Here is a 16131-nt window from a genome sequence, read left to right on the forward strand (position 1 = left end):
GCATGTTTTCTTCTTCTTCTTCTTCTTCTTCTTCTTCTTCTTCTTCTTCTTCTTCTTCTTCTTCTTCTTCTTCTTCTTCTTCTTCTTCTTTTTCTGCTATTAGAAATAGCACTGCAGTGAACATCCTTGTACATAATTCTTTGTTTGCTTCCCTGATAATTTCCTTGGGATACATTCCAAGAAGTATAATTATTAGGGCAAAGGCTGAGAACATTTCTAAGAATGTCCTTCCATGAGGGCAGTATGCTATACAGTGGTCAGCCTGATTCATAGCCTCTTCAAAAATGTGGGAGAGTTTTCAATTCCTTGTACCTGGGCCAACTGCTGTGGGATGTACAGCAGCCAGTTTAAAGACTGCTCCCTTCCTAGTAACTTGACCCGCCCCCCAACCCAGAAACAACTCCTGTGTCCAAGACTGCATCTTCTAATTCATTTTTTTTTAAAAAATCCTTTTCAGACATCTCTTTTTATATTTTCCCATACAATATATTCATTTTTGTTTTTGTTTTGATTTTGTTTCTTTAAGACAGTTTCTCTATGCAGTCTTGGCTACCCTGGAACTCACTCTGTAGACCAGGCTGGTCTTGAACTCACAGAGATCCACCTGCCTCTGGTTCCCAAGACTACAGGCATGGGCTACCATCCCCTGGCCTTGTTTTCATATTTTTGTCTGGTAACTTCTTGTAATCACATTTTACCATGGGGCACCAACTCTGAGTACTTGATAGTGGCCCAGCTAAAACTTTATTCTTGATATTTGGGGAATGAACAAAAGAAGTTTGTTTTTGCTCCTGGCTCACTGCTGTCTAGAGTTGCCAGGGGAGGAGTCAGGGAGGAGTTGAGGTGACTGACTTCAGGGATGCTGGCTGCCATCAGGGAAGCATCTCTGGTCCCCTAACTAATATTTTATAGTTACCTTTACCACTTGTTTCCTCCTTGGAAGATGAACACAATCACAAAGATGCACTACTGTAATGGCAGACTTTAAATGACTACACGTTCTGCGTGTGTGTGTTTAAGTGCTGTGCTTGTTCTGTGACCTAGGGCTGTAGGGCTAGTGGCGTTGAGGCAGGTGTTCTGAGCAGGGTAATAAAACAGAGTCCTTCTTGCTGCCTGTGAGTGTGATCACAATTAACATGCTTGTCTAGAAAACCCAGAAGCTTTTTTTTTTTTTTCCCTTTTCTGTGTTACGCAGAACTGATTAGGGCAATGCATGCTCAGAGTGGAAAGTGGATGGGGAGTGGGCTGGTCTGTAGGAAAGAGTTCTGCAGGCTCTTGTGCTGGGCCAGACAGCTGAGAACAGACTGGAATAGAAAAACATATCATTCACAAGGGTGCAAATCTCTGAAGTCGCTCACAGCTAAGAGGTGGAGAAAGAAGAAAGGAGAGCGGAGACACACAGGGTCAACAGGAGGAGTCATCTTTAACAGAATCATGATCTAATCACATTTGCTGATTTTTCTCATAGTTTGCTTGATGGTTACTTGGTCTGAAGTTAGAAACTGTAGTGTTTGTTTCTTTAGTACTGGGAATATACCCAGTCTTGTGAATGCCAGGCTTGCAACTATGCCTAGTTACAGGTAATTTCATTGTTCGTCTTGGTCCTGGTTAAATGTCGTCTGTTTCATCAACAGGGATTAATTTTTTTTTTCAGCTGTCCTTTGCTGAGTGGCAGGCTGTTCTTACAAAGCTCACTGTCATCAATAGGTACAACATTAACATTCCTTTCTTTTTTCTTCTTTTTTTTAAGTTTTTGGTTGCTTTGTTCAGCAAATCCTCTGGAAGTTGCTATGCTGTGCCAAACAGTCCCTTTGATTTGGGTTTAGGCTGCGCTTTGATTCGGAGGCTGCTTGGGATAATCGCCCCAGTTAACACACAGTGCCTTGGTGCATCTGATGAGAGAACAGTGAGGCGAGCCTATACACTCAATCAGCGCCCAGGCGCCTCAGAGCTGGGGTTTAGGGCTCTGATTTCTCTCACGGTCTTGAATCCGTGCCGCTGGCACATGAATCCCCCCTGATTCTTATCTTTGTCTGTAAATAGCATAGAGATTGCACATGGAAAAATGGAACAAATCATACTTTCTTTCAAAATGGCAAATTAAACATTCCATAGAATAAGGGAAGACTTGTTAGCAGTGAAAAAAACGCAACTTTGCTAGCTCCGGTGGAGAAAAGCTTGGAGGAAATTGGACTCAAGCTCACGCTCAAAGAACAGTTTGAGCACTTTTTTTTTTTTATTTGAACCACCCTCTTAGCCCTCCTGGCAAATGTAAAATCCTAAGTTTTCCGAAGGTTTGAAAATATTCCCATTAATTTTCCGTGCGCAGCCCTGTATTTACCAGGGTTGAAATGGAAATCCTGAAGCCTAGCGTAAAGGACACTGCAGGATTTCCATCTGGGCCATCTCTCTTGGCACTACCCTAGGAAGCCCAGTTCCTACCATTTCTTTGAAATTATATATATATAATGTGAATTTGTGGCTGAAGTCCTGAAATTGTCAGAAAAGGGAGAGAAGATGAGCCGTCTGTTAACTAACCTGGAATCATCAGCCTCCTTCTCAGGGAGGCACAGGGCAGGTCAGTGCCAAGTTAGACAGAATTCGTGAGCACAGGATTACTACTTGCCTGTGGAAGGAGTTCTGGGATTTCATGGAACCACATGGCCTTTGGGATGGAGGTTACATTTGAAATTCTGGAGAGTAGGATGGAGAATTCTGATTCATGTACAACAGTTCAGTGAGCACCTACACAGATTCCCAGCAAGGCTAACCCTGGGACTGTCAGCCTTCCAGCCTTGCATGACAGATAAGGCAGAGCGGTGAGGTATGGGTTTTGACTCTTTGTACAGTTGGCTGGTGGCCCTTGTTGAGGACCTCATGCTCTGTAGTTCCCTCTGCTTCAGTTGACTAAGCAGTCAGGCCCCAGGTGAGGCCAGCTTGATTCCATCACAGCCCAGGTTGGGTTGTTCTGTTTGTTCTCCGATGTGGTTGACTCTTACGTTTCATGGCAGCTTTGTTCAATAAGCCTCTCCCATCAACTGACTCCACAGTAGGGAGAACGTTCCTTCAGCTTACGTGCAGCCATACTCTGTCTTCTGGAGAGGCATCTCTATTCCTTTCTGGTGTAGAAACTCTCGTATGGAGTCTCAGGTCCTGCTCCCTCTGCTCTGAGGTTTGGACCCGTAGGACTCTAGTCACACATAGAACTCCAACACTTACCATGCAATGCTGTTCAGACTTCTCTTCCTCTGCTGGGATCATTCCTTGAAACCCTGTTTTTCTTCACTCACCTAAGACTGTGTATTGGCAATTTTTTTCTTTATAAAAATTACTAAGGTTGTATGTGGAGGTCCAAGGACAGTTTGTGGAATTGGTTCTCTTTCTGTCTTTATGTGAGTCCTAGTGTTGGAATTCCAGATCCCAGGCTGGTGCTGGAAGCATCTTCAGCAGCTGAGCAATCTCATTGGCTTGACATTTAATATGTTGTTAAATGATATTTAGTCATTTTTTTAAAGGAAGGGTAAAACTAATTTTAGAAAATATGGGGGAAGAAGTCATACAATAAAGCAACATACACCATGGTTTTTCTATATGCCACTTTGAGCAAAATCTTAATTCAATTGCACATAAGAGCCCTATCTATATGATTGTTTCTTTTATTTAAAAGAACTTGTTCTTTGAACAAAAGTCTAAAGTGTGTGTGGGGGGAATCGAGCCATCTCCAGGATCTCAGTCTGTGGGTCCTTCTCCAGGACTGTTTACTCTCACATCTAAGGAGAATATTTTAGGCACTCATTTGGGGGATTACCTGCCACAGGAAGCCCCAGATTCGAAGGAAGACAACATAAAATAGCAACTACTCCTCAATGTCTCAGCAATATTTACCAATTAAACAGAGTGAAAAAAAACCCCACATGGATTAGGTAATTCCTTGAAGATTCAGGAAATCATTATTCAAGGTTTTGGTAATAAAAATGCTCACTCTATTATTTTATTTAGAGACTTTATGGATGAAAAATGCTTTTTTAAATTTAATAGTTCTCCCAATGTCTCAATTGTGTAATAAGCTTAGCTGGAACAGAATGTTATTATTTATTAGACTGAGAGGCAGCATAGTGCAGTGGTTAAAAGGACGGTGCCCCTGGCTTCACAGCTCGGCTGTGCAGCTTATTAACTGTAACTTATTACCCTGGTGGAGGTACGAGCTATGTTTTTTTGTCTTCATAATTATCTTGGTAGGAAGCTGGATGAGTAAGTGATGTTGACAAGCCACTGTCAAATATCTGGCAGAGAGTTTTCCCTTTCACAGTCCTTAGGGTTCCCAGATCAGCACCTCTTGTCCAGGGATGTAGACTCTCCCTTTTACTGTGTGCTCATGGAATAAATGTTCATAGTCAGAGTTTTTGTTTCAACATGAAAATACTCTCCCTGTACTTATCAATGCTGTGTGTGAGCCTGTGAGCCTGTGAGCCTGTTAAGTTTGGCGACATCAAAACCCCCAAACCAAATACAAGCAAGAACATAAACATCTTTGTGTCAACAGATCCCAGTGTGGACCCAGTGTGCTTAAACCTCCTGTCAAATGTATGGATGTTCTACTTCTGCGGAAGATGTCCCTGCTTCAACTATAGGTTCCTATTTATTTCTACCTGTCCAGCCCCAAGCTCCAGTGGTGGTCACTGTTACTTTGTTTCAATGCATACCCAGAAAACAGAACAAAATACACAATTCAACTTATTCAATGTGCTTCAAGCATTTGGTCATCTGAACAAAAGTTACTCATCTGAGTGAATGAAGAGCTGTGGAATTTAGAGGTAACCACTCCCAGATCACCAAGGAAAACGCTACTTCTTATATGTTCTCATCTGCTGTGAGTGTCCTAAGCTCAGAGAAATGAGAGAGAGAGAAAGAGAGAGAGAGAGAGAGAGAGAGAGAGAGAGAGAGAGAGACTGACTCTTGGCATCCAGTAGAAATAACAGTGGTCTTTGAAAATGCAGTGGAAGTTCAACTGGGAAGCCCTGGCTGGGTCTTGATCTGAGCTTTGATTCCAGGTGAGGCTGCCTGAAGACAAGCCTTAGAAGAGAGGGTGACACTCAAGGGTGGCCAGATAACAGAGCAGCTTCCTTCTTTCACAGTCCCCAGGATACCTCTCTCCGACTTTGCTTACCTCTGACTCTAGAGGCCTGAGAACCAAGCTGAAGGTATTAGCAAGCTGATCATTGAAGAAATTGGGCTGTCCATAGATATGTGAGTTTGAACTTTTAATAATTTACAACCTCCTTAACATGGTGGTGCAGAAGCATAAAACATTAAGCCCTTCTAAAGGGTTTGAGATAATAATGTGCAAACACAAGTAAAATTATTTACTTCGGATGTATTTATATATTAACAGGAAAGGTGTTTTTAAATGAGGTAGGTTTCTCATTCTCATTTCTCAATGAAATAGATTATACGAGATAAAGGTTTTATTTAAGATTGTTTTTTTATTTACTTCTTGTGGAGTGTGTGTGTGTGTGTGTGTTGTGTACCATGCATACAGGTATTCACATAGGCCAGAAGAGGGCACCAGATCTCATGGAACTAGGGTTTCAGGAGGTTATAAGCTGGAAGACAAGGATGCTGGGAACCAAACTCTGGTCCTTGGAAGCAGAAACATGTGGCAGACACTTGGTAAATATTTAATATCCTTATGAATTGTACTCATTTCAAGTCCAGCCCCCTCCCCTCTTTTCACTTCTGAGAAAGTAAGATCAAGATGAGAGTTGAAGATGGCAGCCACACAGATGGCGAAGCATGAATTTCAGATGTCTGCCGGTTGTGAAAGTGTGGAGTTCTGATCTTGAATGGGAGCTTAACACTGCAACCTTACATGGTTGAAAAGACTCCCCAGTAGCAACAATTTCACATCTGCACAAACAGCTTTCTTATAGCTGAAGGAAAATATAGAAGGAACGGAAATCACCCTGGCCAGGGCTATCGCTGTAAAGCAATCACATCTGAATGAGGATCTTACTTCAAATCATAGACTTTTCAACTTCAAAATGATCTTTATCTTTTTCACGAGAGACAAATTTAGATCGCTAGGGATAAGATCCCTTCCTATTTGCATTTCCTGCCAGCATATGTATTTTGTCTCAATGGGACTTAAAAAAAAAAAGACCACTCAAGGCAGGGTTGAGAGGGAGACAAAGTTTATTTTTTAAAACACGAAGTAATAGAATAATTGATCCTGAGGCACTCTATTTTATTTTAAATGCACTTTAAACACACAATATTCATTTATTCTCAGGTTCACTCTGAGGATCCAGAAGACTGAGCTTTTTGAAGATTCATCTTTCCCTTGCTGCTGTGGCTGTTGGGATATCTCTTCTGCTTAGCAGAGGTGCTTTTAGACTAAGTTTACAGAGATTGTCTTACAATATTCATAGAATCAGGGCAACTGAAAGTCCAGTGTGTTAAGTCACCAGGTGTTTGTGATTAATGAGAATAGCTCAGACATATCTTTTCAAGCCCAAGGTTGAAACAGTCTGAATATCTGCATCAAAGGCGTGTTATTTATTTATTTGCAGAAATAAAGTTCATTCAGCATTTTGGGTAAATATTGGATTATTTAGCTTTCAGGAAACATCACTCAGGCATGTCTTTGTTGTCTACAATTTGAAACTAAAAAGCAGTTGAACTGAGAAATACAAATACAGGCTTGCATGATACTGTTGTTTTTATTACAACTCTTAAGTTTTTATGGCAAAATGGGGAACTTTGCCGGAGGAAAGCCTTATAGGTTTTACTATGTTTTAACTCACCTGCTTATTAACTCCACCTCTTAAAAATATTAATTTGTAAATTTGAAAGGCACGAAGCAAAAAATTGTCTATTCATTTGAAAGTTGGCAAAACCGTTGAAAAGGCACACAGTCATATGGAGAATTTCATGTCTCCTGTCTCATTCACGGAAACTTGTCAAAGCCGTTCTCGTTTTTTAAAAAAAATGTTTTATTCACTTCTAAAACACTGAGCAGTAGTTTGCTTTCTTACATTCAAGAGTGGAGTGTTAATTTAAGAGACAGAGCTGCAAAGATGTGAAAGCCTTTGTATTTTTCTCCTGACACATCAATGGCTTAGGCAGACATGAGGGAAATATGTTCTCTTTAAAGGGAAGCAATGAGGATGAGCAGAGATAAAGAAAATGCTACCAATAAGTCTTCAAACCAGCTGGAGATTGGGTGAACTTCTAGTGAGTTGGGTCGTCATTTAAAACTGGAAAAGATCCAGAGAGCTTGAGTTTAATAATAACTGAGGACACGGGGAGGTCTCTACAAGATCTTCTTTCCTCATGCTGTCTCACTAGATTTTTACATAAAACCTATGAGGGGGTCACCAATCCACCCCCTCTTTGCAGGTGGATTAAGGAAAGAAATGAGAGACCAAGCCACTCACAGCGGTCACTCTTGGAATGTCCAAAGGGCATGCTATTATCTTGTCTTCCCACACCGGAAATCAGAATGGTCACTAAATGGTTTACTTCCCGAGCAATGGACACGGCCTTACTGGCATCTTTTAAATGATTTACAGCAAAGAGAAGGAATTTTAAAGCCACGCAAGGTCCTGTCATGTAGCAATAATGATGGGAAAACTTCTGGAACACAATTTTGGATATTTCAGTATGTGTGGACATGCATGCTCTCCTCTCAGTTCCCCTCAGGAGGAAATAACCACCAATCAATCAATCAGTCAATCAGTCAGTCAATCAATCAATAAGGTACTGCTGCTTCTCACTATGGAGCACAAAGTTGCCCAAGTCAGAAGCAGTGCAATAGCAAAATGAAGTTCACTTTCTCAAATGTCCATCTGTGCATTGTGTGGGTGTGTCTAGTTTCCTCACCCCCCAATTGGCTTTTCTTAATTTTTTTCACTTATGCTTTTTAATGCATGTGGCATTTCTCTCTCCATCAGCTGCTATAATGCAAGCTCAAAGATCTACCTTTCACTTTTAGAAATTATTTCTTACGTTTTTTGACATTATAATACAATTACATCACTTCCTCCACTTCCTTTTTCCAATCCAAACCCTCCCATGTAGCCTTCCTCACTCTCTTTCAAACACATGTTCTCTTTTCAAATTAATTGTTGTTTTACACACACACACACACACACACACACACACACACACACACCTTTCCTATGTACATAGACACAATCTGCTCAGTCTCTATAACATTACCTGCATGCATGTTGAAGTAAACTACTTAGATCTTGGGCTTTTCAAACTGATTATATGTCCTTCCCAAACTGTGTTATATTTCTTTCACCCAATCTCCTCCTTACTTTTCCTGTGACATTTATTAGGACCACTTACCAGCTGTTTACAGCTGGCTGCTTTCTGGGCTAATTGCAGGGTTACAGAATTGCATTTCTCTGTCCTCTCTCTCCCTCTCCCTTCCCCTCTCTCCCTCTCTATCTCATGTCTGTGTGTGCACGTGCGTGTGTGTGTGCGCATACGTGTGTGTATATGTGTGTGTGTGTGTGTGTGTGTGTGTGTGGTCTCACAGAAGAAGTACAGTATGCAATTGCTAACATAGTACGCCATGGAACACTTTGGCTCACACTGCACAACCATAAGCCAAATGTGGCATTTAAAATATTTTGAGTAGCACATTGGGAAAAAAAAATATCAGCAGGTTAATTTATTTTCTTTTACCTATGATATTAAAGAGCCACTAGCTTATTGTGAAATCAATATAGAGTTGAGGTGTTCTATATTCTTTTATTCATATTGTTATTGGGACATTGTCTCTGAGATTAGTTTTTGTTCATCATTTCGAGGACTCAGTGTGACAGTGACAAGAGTTTGTTACACTGACCGGGAAGCTCTCAGTTCTCTTCCTCTTCTGAGGTGACCAGGGTTTTTGAGATGGTAACTCTCTCAGTTCTGGTGAGAACTGAGAGAGGTGAGGATTTGTGGGATGGACTCCCTGCTATCCCCAGGATCCCTAGCCCTCTGTTAGAATATTTGTGAGTTTTAGTAAAATTCAGTCTATCCTGCTTGATCCATTTTTATTTCTTCCACACAGAAACCCACCCCGTTCACAGCTTCTTGCCTCTTTTTGCATGGAGCATGTTTTAATTACACCTTCAGCAGCTATTTCTCGGTTTCACAGCATTTTTTCCTGTTAGTTGTATCTCTGTACATTGTCTTTACAAGCCCTACTTTATTTAACTAATTGCTGCACTGAGGCACATTTAGAGCTGTTTCCATCTGGACAATACAACAAGCAAGGCTATGGTAATTATTGTTATAGTTATATCTTTTGGTAAAATAATGGTTTAAAAAATCCACTCGTGATTCTTCTCACCTGAGACTTTAAAGAGGGCTTATTATTTTAAATTTACACTTAGTGTGTGTGTGTGTGTGCATGTGTGTGCATGTGTGTGTGTATATGTGCATGTTGTGTGTGTGTGTGTGTGTGTGTGCATCTGCCTGAGTTTATATGTAGCACAAGAATGCAGGTAACCATGGAGACCAGAGGGTATTGGATGCCCCTGAGTTACAGGTGTTTGGGAGCTGCATGATGCAGCTTTCAGAGGAACACAAGTCTTCCAGAAGAGAAGCAGTTTAACTTCTGAGTCACCTTTCTAGCCCTGGTGTGATTTTTTTTTCTTTTTGAAAGCAATACTCTTGAAAACTAAGTGACCAGAATGGAAAAGTAGCAATCCTTTTGTGGCACTGGATAGTGTCTCCTGATTGTTTCTTTAAAAGTATCCATGGATTCACCTACTACCTACCTGCCCTGCAGATTTTCAAAGCTTGTGTATTGCTGAGGAAGCCCTTTTCCATATTTGAGTTGGATACCCGTATTTATTCCTAGACAATTGCGTGAAAATGCGCACAGCCTTCCCCCTCTGCTTGGCTTTCCATCCTTCGTAACTGGTAGCGCTTCTGTCAATGGGCTTTGAAAGGTAACATGTTACCATAAATGTAATTAAGTATTCTGTCATTTTCATCTCTGAGATTACATATAAAATGTCTTACTTTACATAACGTGGGCAATTGACTTTAAACCTGGAAATTCCGATTCTTCGCATGTGAAGTTGAATGCATCACTCTAAGTTGTTGCACACCAAGTAGTTCCTAGTTTCCTCTTATACAGTAAAAATAGACTTTGATCACTGTCAGCCTGAGCTAAAGTAAAACATTATAGAATGCATTTAGTTAACCATTAACAGGCCCTGTCACAGTGTCAAAGACCATGTGTGAAATGTCTTTTGGTCACGGAACAAAAAGTGTCATAAAAGCTGAACAAGACATTCTACTTTTTTTTTTTTTTGTACAAAATGTCATTTCTATACTTTGTGCCTTCGTCCAAATGGACAGTATAAAACCTACCCAGTATTTCTACAGAAACTTTTGATGAATATTGACTATATCACACACTTTGTTACAAGTCTTGTCTGACAGTAATTTAAATAGAAAATAAATAAAGGCTAGTTCCTTCTCTCCTGTATCACCATTTTTTTTTTTTTTTTACTTGATGACTGAATCAATTTTTTTCTAAAGGATTCTTTTCATTCTAAATTTGCCTGGTGGTCCCTAAATCCTGTTATCATTCATACTTGTGGCATCTTTCTGTCATTTCTGGGAAGGTATTGTGAACTACAGGCTTATTCTATTTCTCAGCACTTGTATGTCATTCTTACTACACACAAGATTTGCATTCATTTGTAATCATTGTTATTCACGAAAATACCTGCAAGAGGGTTATTATAATAACCACCATTTTGTCCATGAGTCAACTGAGACCTAGAAAGGTTAAGTGACTTACCCAAAGGCATATAGTTAGCTAAAGGCAGGGGCAGACTCCTCAGAGGGCACATATTGTTCAGTACTCCCAGCAGCAGGGCCTCCAGGCTGGCCTTCATTCTTCCACACATCTCAGCTTATTACCCCCGTACTACACAAACAACTCTTTAAGAACTCGTGACATGCTTATAATGCAAGGTTAGAATAATAATTTATTTTATTGTATTTCCCCTTCTTTTTTTTAAATGTACCATCCCAAACACTTGGAAATGGGAAACAGAGAAGTCATTCAGGGTTTCCCATGGAACAACTGAATGGAATCATTGAAGAATCCAAATATGGGTCTCGTCTTCTTCCTTAGCGGATGGGCAGTGGGAAAGGAAATCCACACATTTTAATTTGTGTGCATTTAAATGTCGAGAGATGAAGAAGATATACTAATAATTTGAAGGGAGTGCTCTGGCTTTAAAGTATTTATTTTTCTATTTTCATGAGTATGTAGTTTACATGTATGCATATACATGTTTCCACGTGTGTGTATGCACGTGCATGCAAGCGTATGGTGCATATAAATATGTGTGCACATGTCTGGGGAGGCCTGAGGTTGAAGTCGATAATTACCCTCAATGACTCTTCCACTTTATTCATTGAGGCAGGATCTCTCAATCAAACACAGAGCTCTCAAATATGGTTGCTCTTGTGTTTATGATTGTCAGTTCTGAGAATGCTGTTTCTCACAGACAGATAGTCAAATATGGCAGTATCAGGTTTGGGATCATTTTGGAAATTCTGTCCTAATCTAAAGCCAAAATTCATCGAATGAAATTTTCTTGAATGCAACCCAACTCGGCAACTCAAACAGCAATTTTAAAAATCAAATATTCTAGCACAGTACAATCCAAAGGTGTACTAATTTGACATTCATGCTGAGGAACGATAGGAGAGAAAGTATTGGAAAGTCTCTGTTTTCCATAATTAAAGCATTATATGTATACACGAGCAGAAAACTCTGTATGTACAGTTAAACACTTCAATTCATAGCATACAATAGTCTGGCTGCTGAGCCCCAGGTGTTTCAGGAAGCCACTGTGGGTGTAAGGTTTGCTGGCATGCATGGCGCAAAGTGCACACTGTGTGCTCAGTACCATGGCTGCAGTGCAGCTGAGCACTGCAAGAAACACCTCAGGTTCACTTTGCATCTGTTTTTGAAATAAGCTTAGACTTCTCCATGTTCAGGAATCCTTTACTCTTGGCAGAATATTCATGGCCACCGCCACTCAGTTACAACACCTTCAGAAGCTGGGGTTTAAGAGTATGTGGGGACGTGAGTTCCAATGTATCCTTTAAGTTTATTTTTGACTCTCCAACTTTTTCCTGAAGCGATTCCAAGTAATAATAATATGATAAAGCAGTATGACAAGAATTGTCAGAGAAAAGGATGTTTCAGCTGTCAGTGGTCGGCAAACAGAATGGTAGGACGGCTTCTGCAGTGTTCTCTCACGGCACAGACAGGACTGTTTTAAGCATGAGCTTTGGGTAGTAGTTAGAGAATTCTGCGGTAGGGCATGTTTCTGAAAATCAGCACTATCTTTGCACAAAACAATAGGCTAGATTTAGGAGGATACTATCTGAGTTCCAGCTCTTCCTTCATTTCCATGGTAATGACATTTTGTCTTTGCAGAGGGTATCATCCTTGGAATGCTGTTTGTGCGTAGTTCCTCAGTTTGAACGAGACTTGGGGCTACTCTTCCTACTCAAATAATAGAGACATAAGATTTTTCATAGGGATCGTTGGAAAGAACATGAAGGGTGTGAGCAAAGTTGGCATTCGGCTTAATTTACAGACCTAATTTAGAACATATACCACATTCTTTTAGCCTCCAAATGGTTTTTCAGTAACTCTTTGGCCCAAGGAGTTATCAATTATTACCCACCCGCAGGGAACAAGTCACATGTTCAGGGGTAATCAGATTAACAGGGAACTCAATCCAACTTACCTCAGAAATAAGCTTTCTTCTCAAGCGTTCGGGAACAGCCGCCTGAGCACTGATCTAATTTTGTGGGTCTGTGTAGCTGCATTCCCATTTGGAGGTCACCAACACCTTGGCTTTGTTTTCTTTTTTATTTCAAGGTACTCCAACCCCTTAGTAGGAAAAGTCAGAAAATAGATGTACCCCGGCTCAGACAACCATAGGGAAAGTTAATTAAATAAACATAAAGTCCTCAACTTACCCTAAGCTCAGTATCCAATAGTCTTGGCTTGGAGTACGAGACCAGGTCAGCCCGTCTAGCACAATTTATGAGGCCTGAGCCCCATGATCCCACAGAAAAGGCAAGTCACATCCACTCCCTTTCTGGTCCTATTACTGGGCTCCTTCTTTGACAAACCCTTTGAACTGTTTCCTCTTCCCCAGTTATTTTGTGACCTTGTGCCTTATGCACACCAAAAGATAGGGCCTTGCTGCTCTGCTCCCTTTGCTCAGTTAAAGTAGGGCCTACAGAGAGCAGGAGGATCAATGAATCACCCTGGCCTCTTGCCTTCTGCCCATTTCTTGTTTCTCAGCTTCCGATTGGTGGGAGTAGGGTATCATCATTAAGCTGGGATCTGTGCACTGTTCAGCCTGGGCTTCCTGAGCAGCCCAGGGAATACTAGGGTCGAAAGTTTTTGATAATACTGGGCTTCTTCTTATTTTCAGCAGAATGGGTTGAACTCTGTGTATACTTTAAGATTCGATTTAGAAATAGTGGAGATCCAGCTAGTGATGTTAAGTACTCCGTAGCCGGTGGAGTGTCTTCTCACCTGTCCTGTTCTGAGCAGATGGTTGGCTCTCCCAGTGGCCAGTCTGATCTCCAAAAGAGTTACATAAACAGCTGGAGTGGAGTAACAAACTCTTCTGACACCTTTAACTTAAATTCTTGAGTTTAGGGAGCATGTGATTATCCAAAGAGTTTGTCAGCCATGCCTGCTGAACCTCCCGAGTTCTGCTTTTAAAACAAGGTATCTGACTGTAGTGTTGGTCTTATTGGAGCAAATAATTTTACGTTAAAAGTTTCAGGTTAAAACTCAATAAGTTTTCATGTTAATTTTCCCCTTTACGCCTCATCTCTAATCTTGCTACCCTCTGGACTCTGTCCAGGGTCAAGAGGAGACTTTATCAATATTAAATAAAATCAGGAAGAACAACCCTGTATCATTTAATTTTTTGAAGTTGAAAATATGGATGTGTGTGTGTGTGTGGGGGGGCTCGCTTCTCTTAAGATACTGTTCTGGCTTACAGGGTTTCAAAGGGTATTTTGACTGATAAAAATGTGTCTGCCTTCAGGGTAGACACAACTGTCATTTTCTCCTCTTAGCCCATACTGGATCTGAGCTAAAATATATCTTAAAAGAAAAAAAAAATCAAGAAAGAAGAAAGATTTCTGGGAGAGAGCCCTTCTCCAGGCTGGACTTCTTGCGTCTTTTCAGCCCCAGCTAGGCAGGATGGAGCTGCAACCCTTCAGGCAAACATGACCCTCCATAGAGCCTTTGGGGCTCTATGACACAGGCCGGGGCTCTATTCATCATGTGCACCTCGGGAACCAAGCTCGGCTTCCCTCCAGGATCACCCTTGCACCCGGCTATTGTTCCTGTCGCCTGACTTCTGCTTTGCTAAGTTCCAGCAAGGTGATCTGGAAGAAACGCCGCTGGCTCCCAGGCCGCGACTCGCCTTTTCTGCGGGGACCTCGGAGCGCAGGCGTCGGTGCATTGTGCTGGGCGCGCTGACCCGGTCGCCTGCTCCCCGCCGGGACGATTGTTCCCTCATTAGGGCGGCCTGGAGCTGCGGAAAGGCTGGCGGCCCTTTCCCACAATCAGTGACAATGTGTGGCAGCAGACGTGTCGCAGAGGCGGGCGAGGAGAAATGGAGAGGATGTGCCTGGATTGGGGCGCCCGAACGTTTCTTCCCACGCTGAACGGGAGACTCACTTGCTACTGACAGTGTTGACGAAGGACTCCTTAGAAATAGATCAGGGGAAGAACCCACAAAGTCCCACAGAGAACTCCTCAAGGAGCTCCAGAGAACCAGAGACAGTGAGCAAGCCTGCATGTGAGGCTGTGCACAAGGCACTAACAGTCTGGTACAAACAGGCTGAACTCTGCCCTGTGGGAGCCGGGAGGCATCCGCGGGGCCACAGGCTGGAAAGAGCAGGCAGCTGCCAGCCAGTCCCAGGCAAGACACTTGTAAATGATCCTTTAAAAGAAGGCGTTCCTGGGAGCACAGCTGTTGGTTCCCAGCCTGCTTCTGTAGTCAGGGATCTGCCTCCTGCCTGCCCTACTGGTAGCCTCAGTGTGGCCCTAGTGTGCTCCTGACCTACTCCCAAGTGGATCTCATCTAGGCAGGGGAGTCCCCAAAGTCACACACACGTGCTTGCCTTTCTTCGTCTGGTCAAGGCTGTGAGAACACTGGGCCAGACAGCCCTCTGTCTCACCCCCACCTACCCAGGCCGGTTCCATTGAAAGGGCCTTCTCTAAAACTCAAAGAAAAGCACAGCTTCAGAGAGACCAAGCTCAGGCTCAAGGGGAAAGGAAAAAAGCAACTATCTCTGTCTCAGCTCTTAGATGTATACAGAAGGATTCCTAGTCTGTGAAACGCTATTTGAGTTGTAACTCAATACCCGCCCACAGGGGTTGCATGGAAAGTGAATTTTGTGAAGGGTGAAGTGGGGATAGTTCTTGTTATTTTACAAATATCAGCAGCTCCTCTTGTGTGAGAATGTAAAACCGTGTAACAGTTTTCTTTTGCATTAAAATTAAAAAGCAGGTCCCTATTGGGGGAAGCAACATCATTTAGCAGCCGATGATTTTAAATTAGGCGCCTCAATGAGAACTTGTTTTAAAAAGATTAGAGATGATGTAAACAGACATTTCACCTCAAAACTTTTCCCCCCAAACAACGCCTATTTGCTTTTTTAATTGAATACAAAGATGGAATGGGGAAAATCCCTTTCTATTTCAAAATGTTGTTTGTATGAAATATTGAAAGATGTTATTTGTCTTTACTTTGACTACATAAAAATGTTCCAAGTTCTTAGAATTACTGTTATAGAAGAATGGACAATACTTTTCAGCTTACAAAACAATGTAAATTGTTTTGTTTTGTTTTTCCCCAAAATACACCAACTACCAGAAGTGGCCCATTGTCCCACGTCTGATCTGGTCTGGGCTATCAAATGGGGCTTTCACTCATCTATTAGAAACAAGAGGTTGTGAGTGATTCAAAAGCAGGCAAGGATTTAGTTCAGTTATGGGCTTTTGTGTATCTCTCCTTTTAATCAGTTGGCCTCCTATTGTCTGTT

At 41.7% G+C, this 16131-nt stretch overlaps 1 long non-coding RNA gene across 1 annotated transcript; it reads right to left on the reverse strand.

Moving 5' to 3' along the window:
- Window positions 1-11016: 11016 nt before the first annotated feature.
- Window positions 11017-14872, reverse strand: LOC143434780 (uncharacterized). The gene is made up of 3 exons (XR_013104537.1): window positions 13030-14872; window positions 12795-12940; window positions 11017-12547 (listed from the first exon to the last, which is right to left on the reverse strand). It is a non-coding gene; the product is annotated as an uncharacterized LOC143434780 (long non-coding RNA).
- Window positions 14873-16131: the final 1259 nt, after the last annotated feature.

The sequence above is a fragment of the Arvicanthis niloticus genome, chromosome 17 (genome assembly GCF_011762505.2).
Source record: "Arvicanthis niloticus isolate mArvNil1 chromosome 17, mArvNil1.pat.X, whole genome shotgun sequence".
Lineage (NCBI taxonomy): Eukaryota > Metazoa > Chordata > Mammalia > Rodentia > Muridae > Arvicanthis > Arvicanthis niloticus.